Source organism: Meriones unguiculatus, chromosome 14, assembly GCF_030254825.1.
Source record: "Meriones unguiculatus strain TT.TT164.6M chromosome 14, Bangor_MerUng_6.1, whole genome shotgun sequence".
In the NCBI taxonomy this organism is placed as follows: domain Eukaryota; kingdom Metazoa; phylum Chordata; class Mammalia; order Rodentia; family Muridae; genus Meriones; species Meriones unguiculatus.
The window spans coordinates 72,069,897-72,091,474 of record NC_083361.1 but is presented as its reverse complement, the minus strand read 5'-3'; positions in this window follow the sequence as shown (position 1 = coordinate 72,091,474).

The window sequence follows — 21,578 nt, the reverse complement described above, 5'->3', positions numbered from 1 at the left end:
AACACATGCTGGAGAGGTTGTGGAGAAAGGGGAACCCTCCTTCACTGCTGGTGGGAATGTAAACTTGTACAACCACTCTGGAAAGCAATCCTGGCACTTTCTCAGACAACTAGGAATTGCAGTTCCTCAAGATCCAGCCATACCACTCCTAGGCATATATTCAAAAGGGGCTCAAGTACACAATAAGGATATTTGTTCAACCATGTTTGTAGCAGCTTTATTTGTAATAGCCAGAACCTGGAAACAGCCCAGATGCCCCTCAACTGAAGAATGGATGCAGAAATTGTGGTACATCTGTACAATGGAGTATTACTCTGCAATGAAAAATAAAGAAATCATGAAATTTGCAGGTAAATGATGGGACCTAGAAAGGATCATCCTGAGTGAGCTGTCCCAGAAGCAGAAAGACACACATGGTATATACTCACTCATATAGACATATAACATAGGATAAACCTACTAAAACCTGTACATCTAAAGAAACTAATCAAGAGAGAGGACCCTGACTAAAATGCTCAATTCCCATCCAGAAAGGCAAAGAGTATGGACATCAGAAGAAGAAGAGAACAGGAAACAACCTAGGAACCTGCCACAGAGGGCCTCTGAAAGGCTCTACCCTGCAGACTATCAAAGCAGACACTGAAACTTATGGCCAACTGTTAAGCAGAGTGCCTGAAATCTTATGTAAGAAGTGGGAAATAGTAAGATCTGGAGAGGACAGGAACCCCACAAGGAGAGCAACAGAACCAGAAAATTTGAACACAGGGATCTTCCCAGAGACTCAAACTTCAACCAAGTACCAGGTATGGAGATAACCTAGAACCCCTGCACAGATGTAGTCCATGGCAGCTTAGTGTCCAAGTGGGTTACATAGTAATAGGAAGAGGGACTGCCTCTGACACAAACTGATTGACCTGCTCTTTGATCACCTCCCCCTTATGGGGGAGCAGCCTTACCAGGCCACAGAAGATGACAATGCAGCCACTCCTGATGTGATCTGATAGACTAAGATCAGAAGGAAGGAGAGGATGCCCTCCCCTATCAGTGGACTTGGGGAGGGGCATGAGTGAAGAAGGGGGAGGGAGGATGGGAACGGGACGGAAGGAGGGAGGGCCTTATGGGGGGATACAAAGTGAATAAACTGTAATTAATAAAAATAAATAAATTAAAAACAAAACAAAACAAAAGATTTAATTCCTGATTCTGCTTCCTGGAATCTAATTGTAACAGCCTAGGCAAAATCTGCTTACCAGGCCATGTAGAATATGATTCTTTGTGAGGGATCTGGAATAATCAAAGACAGAAAGTGTAATACTTGTTTCAAGGCCCTCTGAGAAAAAGGCAGTGACAAGTCACTATTCAATGGCAGGGAGTTTCACTTGGGTGAATGAAAGCATTCGAGTGATGGACGGTGGTTGTGGTTGCACAGCCATAAGAATGCACTTAATGACATCAAATTACATCTTAACATGGCAAGTTTTCTATTTTATTTTATATTTCATATTTTATCACAAAAATGTACCCATTTACAAAAGACTCATATGACTTACAATCCAAAAGTTGCACATGGTTCGGAAAGAAACTAAACTTAGTGTGTTAAACAGAAGAAGAAGACATGAGGTAAGAGGGAGACTTGTTGAGAATAAGGCTTCAGTGGGAGAGCGAGAAGTCAAGAGAAGAGAGTGAGGTGGAAAACAACGACAATTCAACACATGATGTAGAAAATTATTAAATAATTCAAAATTGTTAAAAGAAAAATGGTATTGGAAGAAATTATAGAAGACTTAAGTCAATCAGGAGACAAGCATGTTTGTAGGTCAGAAGACCTACTCTTGTGTTGAAGGCAACACAAATCATATTGGCCTATTTCCCCAGCACAATGACTGTAACATAAACTCACAGTGGCTATGAATATATGCTCAAGATCAAAGATTAAATCAGCCAAAGTCCCAGCATGGAAGGAAGATGGGCTCATGAAGTCCCACGATAGCTGAGGGACTGTTGGTAATCAGTGGCTGCTCACAGAACAAAAGTCCATCTTCTTTAGGAATGTGTCCTGGTGAGGTTACACCAAACAGATGGCCCTACACCCATCCCCACACACCAAAACATGTGGGAGGGAAAAGAAAGAGTAAAGGAAGACTTGGAGGAGAGGAACTGGGGATAGATTTGACCAAGAGACATATACATACATGAATTCTCAAACAATAAAAAGGTTTTTAATGCACAAAAGAAAAGAAATATTCAATATGATCCCTGTCAATATCTCCATGGATTTCTTTGCAGAAAGTGACAAATGAATTATAAAAGAGGTACAGAAATTCAAAGGGTTCAAAGTAATAAGAATGTCTTCAGGACAGACAATGCTGGCCGGCTCATGCTTCCCAATTTTAAGCTTACTTCAACTATAATAACCAAAGTTTGGACCTGGAAGCGGATCAACACATAGATGAATGGACTAGAACAAAGGCCAGAAATAAACCTCCATATTGATGGCCACGTGATTATCCACAGGCATGCCAAGACAATTCAGCAGAGAAAGAATAGTCTTTTCAATAAATAATGGAGGTACTGCTGGACACCCCCACACAAAAGGGGAAAAAATGGAGCTTAGTCTCACACCATTTCTAAATAAAACGTACCAGAGCCAAAAAAATGACTCAGGAGATAACCAAGCCCGATGGCCTAAGTTTGAGCTCCAGAACCCATATGATGGAAAGAGAAAAACAACTTCCATGAGATGTTCTCTGACCTATGTGTATGCATGCACACACACACACATGCACACACAAACACATGCACACTCACACACGCGCACGCACACACATTAAAATGTAATTTTGAAAAAGTTTTCAAAGACCTAAATGTAAAAACGCAAATCTAAATCTCTATTTGCTGCTGAGAGATTGTTCAATGGTACAAACACTTAGGAAAGATCCAAGAGTTTCTCAAATAAAATGGTTACTATGTGACCAAGAAAATCAAACAGCACACACACACACACACACACACACACACACACACACACACACAAACGCACACGCACACGCACACGCACACACACACACAGCTTGTACAAGAATACTCTTAACAGCATTACTTATCATGCTGAACCCACTGAAAAACTGTTTATAAATGGATAAACAAATGAAAAAACGTTTAATACACACAATGTATATTTGTTCATAGAAAGAACTCTTTACAAACACATACTCCACCACGGAGGGACCTTGGAAATATTTCACTAAGCTGATTGCCAGGAGAGACCACATCTTCTATTCTATGACACAATAACATATTTAAAGCATCTGGTCCTTGCCCAGGGCTCAGGACTAGGTGGGAAAAAATAGGGAATTACTTATAATTGCTCACAGTTTCTTTTGAAGCATCAAAGCCTTTCTAAAGTTGATTATGATGATGGTGGAAAACTTCACAATTTTACTAAGACTGTATTCTGTATGTTAAGTGCATGAGTTCTGTGGTACATAGATTGCAACTTAAAGCAGTTAGTGCAAAACCTCAATTTGTGCCCACCCTTTGATTATGGTGAATAATGCTGCCAGGATCAGTCTACAGATATCTATTTGAAACACTGCTTTTACTGTTTTTTTTTTTTTTGTGGTTTTTGTTTGTTTGTTTGTTTTTTGGGTTTTTTTTTTGTGTGTGTGTGTGTGTGTGTGTGTATCCAGAATCAAAATTCAGACTCGCATAGTAATTCTATTGGAAATGTTTATTTTGGAAGGATCATCTTTAATGCATTGTCAATTAGTTTTTTCTGTATCTATTTCACTGTTAACATTCTGGGTTATGCCTTTAGAGTCTTCTTCTCCATATATTCATATATTTCAAATTTAGGGTTTTAATATTTCATGGTCTGCATTTTTATTCAACCATGCCATTATTCTTTATATAATTACTTCCAGTTATCAGATTGTATTTCATGAATGAATTCATTTAATCAATGCTCTAAGGTTGGACTTTTTAAAAAATGTGTTAATTTGTTCTTTGAAAAGTCATATACACACACAATATATTTTGATTATAACTACCCTTCTTCATCCTCCAACTCTTTCTGGACCTTCTATAACCATGTTCCTCTCCCAAGTACACATTCTCTCAAGTTTTTAAATAATCCTCTAAGTCTAATCAGTGTGGATGTGGGGCCATCCGCTGGAGCATGGGAAACCTACCAAGGGCTATATCATTGAAGGAACTATTAATGATAAATAGCTCTTCAACTAGATGTGGGGTCTTTTGGTCCACTCCTCATCCAGGCTAGACTGCTGATTGGGTTGATCTTGTACAGGTCTTGTGCAGGTCACCACAACTACTGTGAGTTCTTAAGTGCAGCGGCCCTGCCACGGCTGGAAGACACTACTTCTCAGCAGCCCTCCTGTATGCTGAAATGCTGCTTACAGAAACACCCACTTCTACATAACACGGTGTGAGAGAGTGAGCATGTCGGCAAACACCACAGCCAGCAGAGTGTCGATCCAGGAGAAGCAAGAAGGAAGTCAGGATGAAGACGATCCAGCAGACAGTGTTGGTTCAAACTTCAGGAGTCTGACATCACAATTTGGAAAAGGTTTCCTGATGATAACTAACTTGATCCCATGTGCATAACAAGACTTAAGATTACATCAAACCTCTTGTAAAATACAAATGACATTTTCCATAAAGATGGGTTCTATAGATTAACTGGGAAAACAGGCTCAAGGAAAACAATGCTCCTAAAAAGGGTCTGGGGAGGGTAGAGATACAGACTGACTGAGATAAACAGGCTTAAGATAAGGTTCTGGGGGTGACCAGGCTATTAGCCACATTTGTACCCAGCCTTCTGGGTGGAAAACGGGTTATACATCTCTCCCTTTGCAGAGACAACCCTGTGTTTTTAACATCCATGGTTTCCCTAGTACTTATTTGTGATCACAAAGACCTACACATCTCCCATAATCTCCTATAAACATCTTTTCAGAGAACTTCTTAGCTATCCATAATTGTTTCTTGGAATGATTTCCAGGATCAAAGTATTATGATAAAATTATATGCACATTTAGTAATTTTTGAAATGTACTGCCAAATTGTCTTGTAAAAAGGATATACCTGGCAGATGAAGAGGTTCCTAACAGCATTAGCCATTAAGCCAATGCAAATCAAAATTATAAGATGCCACTGGAATGACAATCTCCTGCCCTCGGTGCCGGTGGCTATCCGATGTGGATTCACAGCCAGGAATCTCAACTTTAAGGCTTTCAAACTGCACCAGTAGCTTTCCTGGTGCTTGCAGACAACACTCTCTGGGCTTCTCAGACTCCATGATGTATGAGCCAGAATCATATAGCAGAATATAGATACACCTAGGTACACATGTAAGTATGTGTGGGAGTTTACCTCCTACTGGCTATGCTCCTCTAAAAAATTATACCTAGCCTCTAACTTCCCTTAGCTTTTGCACATAGAGGGCCAAAAAGCAATCTCTCTTTCTGCACTCCATTCTCATTCTTCAGTTCCCAGTCTACCAACAATAATCTGTGTCCATACTGACAGAAGTGAGACACTTATGCTGCCCCTAGGAAGCTGGTAATGGCCTTAGCTCTGCTGTTTGCCAACCCCACCTACTTTTGCATTTTGCCCTCGATATTGGGGGTGAGATGGGGGAAGGCTCTGTGAAAATTCACAGATTGTCTTGGGAGCTTAATAGACTTCCCATCAACTTCAGGTTGCAGTGATATAAGAAGGCACCCATCGGTTGTCATGCCTGCTGTCCCCTGATAGGGTTTACTCCCTGAAAGCAGGCATCAGGGCTGACTTTCTCTAGATAAACCTGGCCCATTCTGTAAGAGGAAGCTAACTGTGTGCTGCTGTTGGCATGTCTTCAGTCTTCCAGCGTGGTCCCCATACCAGCCAGAGCCTAGTCACCTGGGAACTGGTTAGACAAATCTTACCTGAGACATCCTCAGCCAGAAGCATGATCTGTGTTTTAACTCAGTTAATAAAATACTTACCTAACATTCATGAAACCCAACTTATTGCCCAAACTAATTTGGGCATGGTGGCACATGCTTGTAATCTCAAAATGTGGCAAGTCAGGAAGATCAGAAGTTCAAAGGCAACGCTGACTACATAGACTGTTCAAGGTCACCCTAGACTATCTAAAACCTAATCCAAAGGGGGGAAAGATTTATAGTATTTATTTTATGCACATGTGGGTATGCCTGAGTGTATGTATGTGCACTGTATGTTTGTAGGTGCCCAAGACCAGAGGAAGGTGCCAGATCACTAGAACTGGAGTTACAGATGGCTGTAAGGCACCATGTGGCTGCTGGAAACCAAACCTAAGTACATTGCAAGAGCAGCAAGTGTTCCCGACCACTGAGCCATCTCTCTAGCATAGAGACAGCGATTATTTTAAAAATTGTATAAACACAGAACTAACTAAACTGTATTTAAAATAAAAATAGTACGTTTTCAAAACTTGCCACCTCCAAACCATCTTCTTCAGCTAGCATCAAAGTTCCTGAGATCACCTCTACTTCCTGGGTACAAATGAGACGCGGTGTTTGCCTCCTGAGGGTCTCTTGCCAGCCCTCCTCAGTGACGACACGGGAGTAGTTTGAAAGCAGCCACAAGTGGGATATTTACAGCCTGCAGGTCACTAAGGGCTACAGACCAGAGCACTTCCACAACTTTCTATCCCTCTAGAGAGGATTTTTCCAGCTTACTGCTGTTTGTGAGGGATGAGAAGTTGTGATGTGATGCAACCAGGGCCTAGAACATAAAAGAACTCTCAGGCACTTGCGACATGCTGCAGGGGCTGGACGCCACTATGATAAAGACGACCAGCTTGTGGGCCCATGGAAACACCTTGTGCGGCAGCTAATGCCATGGGAAGACATAGGAAGATATGTGAGAGGAGTTCCAGCACTTCTCAAAATCAATCATCAGTGAGATTAAAAAAATAATAAAAATAAACAGCAAATAAGTGTCAAAGGGCAAGGAGAGAACATAGTGGCCAACTGAGTTCACACCTCATTCCCACCACATCCCTCAGCCACACGTGAGACACAGGCCCAGGGCTGCCAAAACCTCTCATTTCTTCCAGCTAAGGTAGAACACAAGGGGACTCACCAGTCTTCAGGAAATCACGAAGGCCAAGCAAGACTACTTCGTGTCCAGCGTCAGCCTGCCAGCAACCAATTGGACCAATCCACCGGCATGCGGGCCTCACTGAGACGCACAAAAACATGGTCACAGAGGAAGCAGAGGATCGACATGAGAAAGCTGCTGTGGATTGTGGACCTGCACAGCCTTGGGAACAGAGCATACGCCTTCCTGCTTTCATCTTAGAGGACCCAGAGCAGGGGAAAGAACATGCCAGCGGTTTGTGGAGAATCAAACTCATGTCCTCTTGCCTGCATAGCAAGCACCCTTACCTCCTTGTCCGTCTCCTTGGTTCCCTGTAAGATGACACTTAACAAATGGCTCAGTTAGGGTTTTACTGCTGTCTGGAGACACCATGACCAGGGCAACTCTTATAAAGTAAGACTCTTATAAAGGAAAATTTGGAGCAGGCTTATGGTTTTAGATGTTTAGTCCATTATTGGCATGGTAGGAAGAATGGTGACCTGCAGGCAGACAGTGCTGGAGACAGAGCTGAGAGCTCTACATCTTGATCCGATGGCAGCAGAGGGAGACTGTGTGCCATACAGGGCATAGCTTGGGCATAGGAGACCTCAAAACCCACACCCACAGTGACACTTCCTCCAACAAGGCCACACCTCCTAATAGTGCCACTCCCTATGGGCCAAGCATGCAGACACATGAGTCTGTAAGGGGCCATCCCTATTCAAACCACCCCAAAAACTGAACACTGTGTGTAGAAATCAAGGTCATCTGGCCTACCACACCCGTGTCTGACATCAGAGGAACAGATATGCCAGGGATTACGACCACCAGATAAGACCTTTGACAAGTCACCAAGCCTAATCTTGAGTTTTAAATGAGAATTTCTCAGGCCCTGGATACTTCATGAATTTATTAGTGCCAAATTATAGGCCATGGAGAAATTAGAACCTTCAGACTGCAGGTGAGGATATAAAATGACATGTCAGCATTGTAAACCATTCTATCGGTTCCTCAAAAAAAAAAAAAAAAATTAACACGGTTTTCCATATGGCCTAGCAGTCCGTCTCTTAGCAAACCCTGCCCGGTAAAGCTGAAAGCTCTTCACAGTGGAGCTTGTGTATGATAACAGATAGTAGTGCTATCCATCTTCATCAGAGAGGAGAGATAACCCAGGTGTGTTCCCTATTTGTTCTGTCACTGTGATGAAGCACTCTGAGCAGAGAAACAAGAGAAGGGTGTGCTTTGGTTCATAATTTCAGGGGTAGTCCATCATGGTATAGAAGAGATGTTCACTTTTCTCCTTATTCAGCCCAGGACCCCAGCCAACAGAATGACACCACCAGAGCTAAAGTGGGTCTTTCTATTTCAATTAACCTAACCTAGATAATCTCTCACAGGCATTCGCAGAGATTTGTCTCCTGAATGGCTCTAGATACTGTCCAGTTGGCCATATCAACCATAACAATTCCATCCTTTGTCAACTTGACATGCAAATACATCACTTTAAGCCACTTTTCTTCTCAGGTCTCCATAGACTTATGGCCATTTTATACTGGAAAAAAATGTACTTAAACCAGCACATAAAGACTACATAGTCTTTAACAGATCCAACACTGTTTAAAAGTATAAGTGCTGAGTTTCTTCTGAGACACAGGAAACCTCTGGGAGCCTCTGAATAATAAAAAAACAAGTTACACAAACTGGAGAGATGGCTTCAGCAGGACAGAGCATTTGCTATGCAGGACACCCACTTTCCTGTGGCCTTTGCATGCATGTGCACACACTTTATACATATGCATTCATGCAGCGCATACACAAAAACATGTAAGTTACATGCTTCTAACATATAATGGCATGGAAGAAATGTTCCCATTCACAGAAGAATGGGGAGCTAGAAGGAATGATCAGATTCATAGTAAAACCCAACAGCAAATCCTTTGGTTTCATGTCTGGCATTTGGAGCTCATGATGGGATCATCTGGGCTACAGAGCTCATCGAGCTCTTCTGTCTCACCTTGAAGGCAGCATCATTCCAAGATTAAGCCTTCCTTTTGCCTGTCTCCCATGGTCCTTTCGTCTCCAGCATCCAGTGGCTCTCTGAAACTGTGAAGTAAGATTCCGTGACCCCTTAATCCTTCCTGCTTACAAAACCAGGGCAAAGGAGAGCCTCAGAGGCTATTGCATGAAGCTGACAAGGTTACAACAGTGACACTGCCAAGTTTTGCTGCCAGCTCAGGATGGAGCCTGGCCTGCTTGGAACATAGTCGCATCAGGTTCTGTGTGCTGACTCAGAACGCATTTCCGGGGACAGGTGTGTTTAAGGTCAGGGAGCTCCTTGAGCAGCATTGTTATTTTAGGCTCTCTCCTTTCAAATGAGATTGCATTTTCACGAGAGAAAGCCTTGAGCGGTACCCTCACAGCACTTTTCCTGATGTACCATAGCGCTGCGTTTCTATTTAATGTTTCTAATCCCTTTGACAATTTCAAGCTCTTCATCATCGGCATCCTTCTTGTCTGAAACTTTACACTGAGCCCACGCCTTTCTCCCCTTCCTGGTTTTTCTGGCCACTTTTTGCTGTCTCTCACTAAACCTTTGTGAATAGTGAGCAGTACCCGTAGCACAGCTGAAGACTCTCATGTCTTTAAATTTCCTCCTCCCAGCAAGGTAGTCCATCCCCTTTAAATCCAACTTCACTCAAGTTCTCAGGACACAGGCAGAGTCTTTGCCAGGATACCGCACAAGTGCCTCTTTGCCTCATTTCACAAAGTCCTTGCTCCCCACACAAAATTCATGAGTGAGTCTCACTATCCACATGTCTCTTAAAAATTCTTGTCTCCTAAGCTCATTCTTGGCAATTTAGTTTCCACTGAAATATTCAAGAGCTTTTCCAGCCCAAAGTTTCCAAGTCTCCTGCATTTCTTCCCTACGCCAGTTCCAGAGCCTAAGAATCACGTGGTCGGATTTATCACCGCAACAACCCCACTTCTCTGTACCAAATTTCTGTATTAGTTTTTTTTTTTGTTATTATGATTATTAGGAACTGACAAAGCAACTGCCCTGGGCTATGTTGGCTCACAGTTCGAGGAAACAGTCTATCTTAGTAGAGAAGTCACAGTGTCAGAAGCTTAAGACAGCTAGTCATTGAGCATGTGCAGGTAGGAAACAGAGGTTAATGACGCTGCACTCAGCTCATTTCCCCCTTCTTACACAGTCCAGGGTCCTCACCAGCGGGATGGTACCACACAGAGTTAAGCTGGGCCTTCCCACCTTGCCCTAATGTAGATAATCCTTCACAGGCGTGCCCAAAAGCTCATCTGACGTAATCTTTTGCAAGCATGCCTAGAACCTTATCTCCTAGTGATTCTAGATCCTGCTGTTGAGGATATTAACCATCCTACCAGATGACCATCAACTCATGAACGGAAAATTAAAATGTGTTATATCCATACAATGGGATGTTATGGAGCCATTAAAAGGGAGGTATTGGCCCTCAATGCAACATAAAGGTACCTGAGAAGTACTACAGTAAGTAAAAGGAGCCAGATAGAAGAGACAATATTTCTTGCATGGCTAGATTCCATTGATAGGAAGTATTCGTAATACAAAAATCCACAGAAACGTAAACTAAATTAGTAGTCAGCTGGATATCTAAGAGAATGAATGAATAGGAACCGCTGATAAAAGCACCGGGAGTTCTTTGAACATATAATCTATAATTATTTTTATAGACTATAAAAATAATCTATAACTACATAATAGCGATGATGTACAGCTATCCTTGTTATTTTTGTATGGCTCTGATAAAACACATGACCAAAGCAACTTACAAGGCAAAATGAATCATTTGGGCTCATGCTATCAAAGAGTTAGAGTCTGTGATGGCAGCAGAAACAGCTGAAAGCTTACTACTTCCTGATCCTTAGGTAGAAAGGAAAGGGAGAGACATTGGGAATGATGCAGGTCCTTTAAGACCTCAGAGCCCATCCCCAGTGGCACACCTCCTCCAACAAGACCATGCCACCTAATCCTTTCCAAACAGTTCTACCAACATGAGGACCAAGTATTCAAATACATGAGCCTACGAGGGCCGTTTTCATTCAAACCACCATACTCCTTTATTTATGCTTTAAACCAAAAGTAGATTATTTAAAAAGTTATACCCACATATCTAAGGAGACAGATTGTTCCTTGGCAAGAAATATGTAAACATCCCCTTTATCTCGTTGTGGAGTGAGTCAGGGAAGGAAGCTGCCCAGTGACAGTCCCTCTGATGACAATTGGCATTGAAAAGGACAGGCACAGGCTTTTACTAATATTTACTTTCTCACAGACAAGGGAAAGAACAGCCTGAGACATGCTGGTTGGAATCAAAGTGCCATATGAATAGAAGATGTAAAAATAAAGAAGGGAAGCCCCAGAATGGATCTTTGTAACTAGCACAGCCATGTTTGGGGTGGGAGTGGGGATGGGAGCGGGGGAAGGGCGTATCTTCTAGATTTCCTCCTCCCACAGGGAATCCTGCTTTGTTCTTACACGGCCATAAATTGCATGCAGCAGAGTACTAATGGGAGCTTCTAGTAATGTGTCCAACAATTGGCACATTTAATTTCCCTAAGACATGAGAGATTTCTTTTTAGTTTATGGAGAGGAAGCTGATAGCACTATAGGGAAAACATGGCCAGCCACAGACATTCTTTTCCTCAGCTCCTTTAGTAGAAGAAGCTCCCTCAGAAGGTCACAGGCCCAGCAGCCTATCTAGGCCGGGGCTGGAAGCCACCCCTGATCCAGAGGGAAGATGTGTCAGTCAGCACCTAGTCCAGACTTCAGAAGTTGCTCTGTGTGCTGCAGATACAGGCAGTAAATTAAGAGCATTGCTTACTAAAGTATTCAGAAAGCTAAAGCAGGAGAAAAAGAGCAGTGAGGCTTGAAGGAGACTGGAACTACAAGAAGTTGTGCCTCCAGATAAAGAGATAACCAGGAGAACAGCTCTGTAGTCTGGGACCCCCCACTTTGGGAGGAACTGGCCTGGGGCTCCCTGCTCACACTGGCACTGGGAAAGCCGAACATTATCCTCCTCCTGACGTTGTAGGGTCCAGGCTGCCAGATGATCCCAGCATGATCTAAGCCAAGGCTCACTAAACACCATGCTATTTAAATAGCCATCCTCTCTACGGTCATTGTTATTGCTACTGGAACTGAAGCCCACCCTCTACAATGCTGATACAGACAGTAAGAAAAATCAGGAAGGCTTCTTTTGTCCCTCTCTGCCTTCCCATCCCCCAACCAAGTCCCAATGGGCAGGATCTATATAATGTAACCAGCATGCAGAATTTAAGCAGAGTGAAGGGCCCTAACCTCCTTCCAAATGGAACAGAGCAGAGGGGCAGGAAGGGGGCCATCAAGAGACAAATGACTAGCCTGGCAAGGGTAGAGAAGATTTTGTGGTCGCAGTAGCTAAATAGGGGAAGAAAGTAACTAACGTCCATCCCAGACAGAGCTTGAGCTTGTGAAAAACTGACCTTATCTAATACAGACAGATTTACTTGTCTATTTTATTCACTCTTTGTTCATACGCATTCAGTGGGTTATCCACTAATGCAGTGAATAGTGACTGCCATTAATGACTGCATCACTCTTCTTTTACAGCCTACTGATCTCCAGGGTCTTTCTGGGATTCTAGAATCCCTGTAGTCATTTTTTTTCTGCAGAGATTAAAACCAACGTCAAGGCAGGAGCGGGTGAGGAGGCTCTGGTCCAAGCATACAAAAATATGTTCCCTGGAGACACTATGAAGAGACCACCAGCCTGCTGCTGGAATCCCTCCAATTTTGTCATTACTCCTGGTTCACTGTGCCCAGGGGAGGACAAAAACTGAGTTCACATTGCTATTTTTTACTTAAAAGGCAGAAGCATTTTTTTTTGTCTGTTTGTTTTGTTTTTTTATAGAAATGAGCTTCTCCTCTGGCACCAAATTCTAAAAGTTTGTGTGTGTGTGTGTGTGTGTGTGTGTGTGTGTGGTTTTTTTTTGTTTTGTTTTTGTTTTTTGTCACATGGAGCATTCCTTAGTTCTATGACATCACAGTGTCCTCCCCTATATCTTTCCATCAAACTCAGAGCCTTCAACATACCAACTTCTGGCAGAGGTGCCAGAGCCAAGCCAAGGGGCCAGTGAGACTGTGTGTGGTGACTGCCATGGCCCCTTGACCTGCCAAGGACTGGGCATATGGAGGATTGTGTGCTCTGAACAACAGATCTTAGAGCCCATAAGCCTCCTCTCCAGGAGTTACCTGGAAGAACCTGCTGAGATGGGAGGAAGAGAAGTAAGCTAGAGGAGGTGATAGCTCTGCTTCTGGCGGGCTAAAGGAAGACGGATACCCATGAGCAAATGGCTTCCTCCCTGCCGAAGCAAAAACGTCCTTAAAAAACACTCATCACGTTCTTCTGACAAAAGGCTTAGGCATCCAGAGAAGCCCATGCAAGCATAGAACGGGGTCAGTCTAAGGAGAGGTAAGTCTCTGGATCAAAGGCGTGAGTTCCAGAGGACTGGAATGGATCTTGCTGAGCTATCCCTGGGTAGGGTAGACATGGAAACAAGGAAAGAGCCAATGTTGGGTCCCTAAGGGAAAGCAAAATAAAGTTATCTGCAGTAAAATGCACCAGTGACATGTATGCATTAACAAGACAGTTGGAAAGTTGCAAGAGCCCCAGACCACTGGGAAGAAAGCATGTACAAAGGCGGAGAAACAGGTGTGTTAGTCTTTTGCCCCAGACAAAAACGTTTGAGCAAAACATCTTAAGAGAGAAAGGATTAATTTGCTTCACAGTTTCTGACAATCTTGGCAGGAAAGGTATGGAAGTTTGCCACTCACTTAATGGTGTCCAGGAATTGGTGAGACAATTTGCTGGCTTTCTCCTTTTCTCCCTTTTATTTTGTCCAGTCACCTAGCCTTTGGGGAAGCGTCCTCCATATTCAGAGTGGGTTTTTACACCAATTAGTTAATTCTCTTTGGAAACACGCACAGATACACACACACAGTGTGCCTCATTGATCTCTTATGTGCTTTACCATCCCATGAAACTGATTATCAGTGTTAATTAACAATCTCAGGATACTTCACTGAGCTGGCTCTCCCACTCTCTTTCGTCCAGTGTCCCTCGTGTGTGCTGGGAGCGCTGGTGAAAAGAGTAGCCTTGTGGGGGCAGATTCCCATTAGTGCTTGTCTGGGTTAGTGATGGGCTGACCAAGGTGTTTGAAGAAGGGTCAGGGACAGGCATTTGGTGCATGAATGCCTGGGTAGGGGGCCAGGACCAGAAGCAGAAAAGAAGCAATTCACAAACACGAGAAGCAAGTGAAACTGAAAAGCTACTAGGATAACGCCTCTGGCTTGTTTTATCCTACTTGGCATGCTTTCTCATGGCCTCTCCCCATCTGAAGAGCCAAAGGCTGGTCAACAACCCTCTGATGTCCTGTGTTGTGGCCGGAGCAACCATGAGGCAGACTCATCAGTGTTGGGGAGCCATGGTTAAAGGGCAGCATGAGATCTGTCCTGGTGGAGGAGGTTCAGTAATTTACCATTTCAGAATTCACCAAAGGTAAAGTTTGATCATCTCATGTATGCCATAAATACGCCGACTAAAGCATATCATAACCTGGCTGTCAAATGTTATTTTGCTGTCTGGAGTTACCACCAGCTTGGAAGACTTTGATGGTGTCTTCTTCCAAAACTAAGAGTTAAACAGCTTCCTGAGAGCACAGGAGAGAATGGTTAGCTGGGAAGAAGACTCCTGAGGACATGAGGTAAACTGTGGGTGGGAATGAACCATTTGGAGTGCGGAGCTAGGGCAAGGTCATTAGCAGAGCGAGATAGGGGAGACCCGTGGAAATCACATCTAGGCAGATCATAGCCCAGGAGGGCTGTGCCCTTGGGACTCATCCTTCAGTAAGCCGCTTAAGGGAGTGGATCTGGGAGTCTGCAAGCTGCTTTTCCTAGGTCCCTTACTACCTTTTAAGTTTTTTCAAAAGTAAACAGAGAGTCTGAAGGGAGAAGGGAAGATAGAGGAACATCTCTTTCATTTTTCCATTTCCTGCATCAGTCCAGCAGCAGTAGCTGCCATCTCCCAGCTTGTGGTCTCACCTATGGAAGGTCAAGCCTGAGGACTACAGCCTGGAGCTGTTTCGTAGACACCATCCAAAGGTATACTCCTTGAGTTCTAAAGGAAGACTTGGGTATCATCAGGCTGAACAACATAGGAATAAGACATGTCCAGAAAGTCAGCGTGTTCTTATCTTTCCAAAGATGTGGACTGAAGGGCTCCAAGAGGTATTTCAAAGGGGAAAAAAAACCTCCTAATTATTTTTTTTAAAGAAAAGAAACAGAAACACCAAAACAACAACAAAATTGTGTAATCCATCACACATATACCGATATTCAATGTCATCCATAACTTTTATTCTAAAAAAGAATATATTGCAATACAATTTTCTACCTCTATTTTCAACAAACTCTGAAGAAGTGAAAATTCTCAGGAAATAATTATTGATGGATACAAACTGGATGATGTAATAGATTTTTATTACAGTATTTATAGTGCTGGAAGAAGTAACATATACAGCTTACAGCAGAATGATGTTAAATAAATTATGTCATTTATAAATCCACATTATAAAGTACTGCTTAGATATTGCAATAATACTAGAAAACAATATCTGACTTATAAAAATATTTGTTGAATAGCCCTAATAAAGTGAAAAAAGAAAATATGAAACTATATGTAATTCAATACAATCCTGTTTCTACTAAATGTATACACACCTAGGAATGAGATATTTTTTAAAGATGTTTAAAATGTTAATAACTAAGCCATAACACAAACCGATTTAATTATAACAATGGACTAGTGAAAACATCAGTGTTTAAAGCACCTCAGTGGATTACAGTGGAACCAGATTTGCAGTCACGCTTCTAAGTGTAGCTGCCCTGCTCTGTGCAACTTCCCGCCTGGGCTGCAAAATTTCAGTGTTCCTTCTGCGTTTCTCAACTGATTCTTTTGGTAACCATTTGGACCTCAAAAAAAGATGAGTTTTTTTCCAGTGTTGATTTTCCATAAGAAAACACAGTACAGATGTCCAGACTTGAGGCATCTGTGAATACTGGAGCCAGCCTGACTCTACTTGAATGGACCACCCACATATATTGGGGAGAACTTTAGAAAATAAGGATCTACCTCAGTTTATTACATCATGCTTTCTAAGAAGGAGTCATAGAAGAGCTGGAGGTCCTCAGGGAAAAGGAACAACTAGGACATAGAAATGCACAGAAAGGTGTTCTGTTAATGACTAGACACTGAAAAGTTCTACAATTTTTCATCTGCAATCCTGTGGTTCCTGTCCAAGCTTGAAGACCTGAGAACCAGGAGAGCCAATGAGGTTAAGTCCAAGTCCAAGCACAAGCCTGAGAACCAAATGCATTGACATCCAATGGCAGAAGAAAAGGATGTTGTAGCTCAGGGGACAGAAGACTCCCTTCCTCACTCTTTCAGTTCTGCTCAAACCCTCAACTGATTGCACAATGCACAACCACCGCACTGGGGAGGGCTGACTTTGCTTAGTTTTCTGATTCGATGAGTAACCCCTTCCAGAAATTTCCTTACCAATATACCCCAAAATAACAGCTAATGAGCCACCTGGGCATCCCTTAGTTCAAGCTGATATTCAAAATTAGCCAGCGTGGATGGTTCACAACATAGAAGGGGGCCATTGACCTGATTCTGTTTGTAGGCAGCATGGATCCAGATGGTTTCAAACAGCAAAGTGGTATCGGTTACGATAATGAAGCTACTGTTGGAAAACCAATGAAAAGAAGCTATTCTAAAGAGTGAAGGACTGCCTGGACTCCAAGCCTATCTGGTCTCAACCAGTTTCAGTCCAGATGAGTCTCTCTTTCCACACCTAGGGTACATCTGAGATTTCTGCCTGTTACTGGGTATGGTTCCTGAAAACAGCTGAGGCACTGTGTGCCTAGATAAAAGTTAAGGCTTCATGGGGACTGGTATGTCTATTCCTGGGTCTTCTTCTGCCCTAAGTTGGTGAGCAAGGACAGGTTGTGTATGGTGTGGGAGAAAAGGAGTCTCAGCCTCTGTCCTTTTTTTGAGGCAGGGTTTTTCTGTGTAACCTTGGCTGTCCTAGACTCACTCTGCAGACCAGCCTGGCCTCGAACTCACAAGAAATCCACCTGCCTCTGCTTCTGTGAGTGCAACTTTCACATTTCTACCATGAATCAGTAATGGGAGTTGCTCTGACTTCTACTGGTCATGTTTGGATCTCAATAAGGTAACGAACGCATCGTGAAACATTTGAGAGTTGGCAGCAAAAACTTGTCCAAGAGAATGCAGCTGAAGGGCTTAGGAGTATGGCTGGAGTTTCCAGAGGTCCAGGGCTTCTGGGGAGCCCAGGACAAAGCATGGGAGTCGTCCCGTACTGGATGTAAAGAGTTGCACTATTCCACATCAGCATCCTCTAGGGAAACGGGTTGTAAATGTTCTTCAACCCCTGACCCTACCTGCCGAACTAACGCTGCCAAGAGCTTCTCTTGGACGAGGCCCTCCAGGTGGTTCTGTGGGTACTGGAGCTATGAACCATTGTTTTAGAACACTGTCTTCATCTTGAGCCTTCAAAGACCTCCGGGGAACTGTGTGAAAAGCCAATACCAAAGCCTCACACTTCAGGGTAACTCAGATTCAGTGCCATGTAGGGAAGCCCAGGTGTGGAATTTTCTCAAGGCCTCCAGAGAGTGTAATAGCTGGGTTTGAGAACTACACTTTGAAAAGAGAGACTTCAATCAAAAGCTTAAAAGATGCAGCATACATACATCACATACTACATGACCATGCAATATACACCACACACACACACACACACACACACACACACACACGGACACAAACACTACATGCACACCATATACATATACATACACGTACATCACACACACACATGCACACACACACACTGTGTACACATGACAGACCCACACAGCAGAGGCAATGTTGATTCCCTATCTAGCTCAGATGAGCTGCAGTGTTTATAACATGATTGAACTCATCTCCTTTGCTAGTGACCTTTGGATAGATTGAATCACTTCCTTTGGAAAGCAAAGAAAACGCCTCAATTGTTTCTGACAAGCTCCCTTCATCTTTGAGAATACTTTTCCAAACAGTATTTAACTGATTTGGAAGTCCCAAATGTCCTCTAGATTGTCTATTGACCTAAATAGACACCACATGATGTTGGGAAAGCCCTGGATGTAATAGGAAAATGTCTCCCATTGGAATTGAGATGCATCTTAGACTTCACCTCCTGTTTTATAGGGGAATGCTGGGAAGCGTAAGTGCCTCTGTTGAGATCCCAACTCGGCTGGGAATGGAGCCAACATTTGCCACCTTCTTTAGCTGTATTTTTGTAAGACCATCCTGGGTGGGCAGTAAGCATTGCGTTGGCACTTTCTCTAAGTGTGTCCAAATTTCAGTATCTTAGTGTGAGCAAGACAAAGGCTAAATATTGGTTCAAATCTGTATTCGATGTGAGAACAACTTAACCTCCCTTGTGCCTTGGTTTCCTTATTGGTAACAAGGAGAATCCCCCTCCCCATCATATTCTTACAAGGCATTTGAACAGAGCCAGCACTTTCAGACAGTGGCAGTTATTCTCACGCCTGTGAGGCATCGTGGCCTGCTGCTGTCATCTTAACCTAAGTTCCCTTCACCTTGGCCCTACACTCCCCTCACTGTGTCCTGTTTCCCATGACATGTCCTGGAATCCTGTGTCCTGTCAGGCCTGTGATGGAAGTAGCTGATCCTCACACTCATTGGGGGACAGAAGGCATGGGAGCTTGGAGGAAGAGGAAGAGGAGGAGGAGGAGAGAGAGAGTCTTGAAAGAAAAGTCCTGGAAAAAAAAGTCCTTGAAAGAAAAGTTTCTAGGGATTTGGAACATTTGTTGTTCATTATGGCAGGTGTCAGCCCTCTCCAGTGATGCTGTATGGGGTGATGAACTTGCCCAGTGAGAACCAGGACATGCCCAGGACATGCTTTACAACCATAGAGATTTCTGTGTCCATCAGACACCCTGGCTCGAGCACAGCCCACTGCAGTCCCTGCTTTTTCTTGACATGTTTGACCTCCATCGCCTTTCTACCATAGACTCCCTCCCCTTGCCGAGTGCTTTCTAAATGGCTTCTTCTAGAACTAAGAGATTGTGACTCCTTGATCCTCACAACAGCTGGTAGTGCAGGCATTTTCCATGGCTGTCACATTTGATGGCCAAGTTTCTGCCTAAGTATGGATTAAAACACAGGGTTCCAGGGCTGTATCTCCATTTGGTCTTCTGCCTCCTCCCCCGGAAAGTCTATCTTCCTGTAGTTATTTTCTACAAAAGTCTATCCTTTTCCCTACCTCCTCTGGGGCCTAGTTAAAAACTAGGTATTCATTATATTTAGGTAATAAATTCTTCTTTAAAATACCAAATATATTGTCGTAAAATATAATACATAATGAAGCAGCATTTCAAATTATCGACAACAAAAAATCAACATTTCAACAAATGGTTTCTGAACAGATATCTGTGTCAAAGGTCTGGACCTTACAGATAATTACAGTTGAAATTCCAGTGCTTCACCACTCACATCAATGCCCGCCTTAGACATACATACCAAACCCACAAACATATGTAAACACATGGTAAACATAGAGAAGGGAGGTTCTGTAAAGCCAGGTCTAAGGTCATGTGATCCAGGCTGAGCTGATGACGGCTCCAAATGAGTTCCCCAGCTCCCACTTCCAGGAAACGTAACCGATATTTATCACCAGAAGGCAATCTCAAAGGGAATGACTCACAATGTTGTTAAATTCTAGAACCTTGGCAGACCGGGTGATCTGTACTACTCCTGAGAAAACTGGCTCATAGAGAAGAACAAGGGATATGGGCCTGAGTGGCCTGTGACTCGTCCTAGTGCTGGGCACCACCAACCTGTCCACTGAAGAACAAGCTGGATGCCTCCTGGGATCCTTCCACTCACATCTCATTTTCTCTAGAGTCCTGAGATACACAGCATGGGGCTGGGGCCTTTCCTTGGATTATGTTAGGATGTTTGTGTTCATCTTCTCATTATTCTCATTACTCATAAGTCTCAAATTACCTAGTGGGTCCCCGACCCCACAATCCATCTTGCCCTAACTTTGGACCATCAGACTACTCTCACCTCACCTTTACTTCTGCCTACCCATTGGCCTCTCACACAATACCAGGAAGAGGAAACCAGCCAAGTGTCGGATTGAATTCCCCCTTAGTTAAGTGTTGTCTGTACCACATGTAAACAAGGAGGGTGTGGTAATGAGCATCGCTCCCAGAGTGCAGGTAGAGCCAAATGAAGCCGGAGGAGAGGAATGAAGCAAGAGTTGAGTTTAGAAGCAGGATGGTTGCTAAGTCTGGAATAACCCAGCGAGTTGGGAGGGCCAAAGGCCAGAATAGAGCTGGGGGTGGAAAAGTGGGCCAACTGGGGTGGTGTTCTCTCTCTTGTGGCTATTACACAAACAAACAAAATAACAGTAGAAATGAGGGTGGAGAGGGGAGCACCGCCACAGTCCTCCTCCTCAACACATGAGATGTTTTTATTTTTCCAGGCCTCGGTGACATTTATGCAAAAATGTTATGCTGTGTGGTAAACACAGCTCGGGCCCGGTTCCAGAGTTCCAAATTCAGCTGTTCGCCCTTAGGCTCGAGTACTAAGCAAGTTTGTATGTTGCTACACACACTTCATCAGCTTAATAACTGCACAACATCTCCCTGGTTGTCTCACCATGCCCCCAACAATGGGTGAGTGTACCAGTTTCCAGGAACTTGCGTGCATTGGGTCATCATTAGTATTTGAAATGTTTGTGCATCTGTTAAACATTGACGCTTGTGACAGGTTTGGCATTTCCTTGGTAAGTAGGAGGGACAAGCGTGTGTCAATTCTTCTGTTTACCAGGCCTAGCTCCTCCTGCCTGTGTTAATCTCTCGGTTTCTCTGGCTTTCCTGGACCTGCACACTCTTCACATAAGTGAATCTGGGTTTGCTCAAGTCTGAGGAATACGTTCTGAGTCTTAACTCCAAGGCAAGTTGTGGTCACCTTGTCTTCTGCGTGGTTTGCCAGTTGCACACTCACCTTGGCACAATGCAGTCATCAGCCTTAACCTCTGGCTGTCCCGCATTTTCTGTCACAGTGGGCTGTGCTCTGAAACCGTGAGCCAAAAACTAAACTCTTCCTCATACAAGTTGCTTCTGTCTGGTATTTTGTCTCAGCAATTAGTAACTAACATGCTGCAATAGAACAGATTATCGATCTATTAATAAACAGTCCTCCCAGCCCTTCCACATTGGCCCCCTTCCCCTTTTCTGTAACAGTAGCAATAGGATCA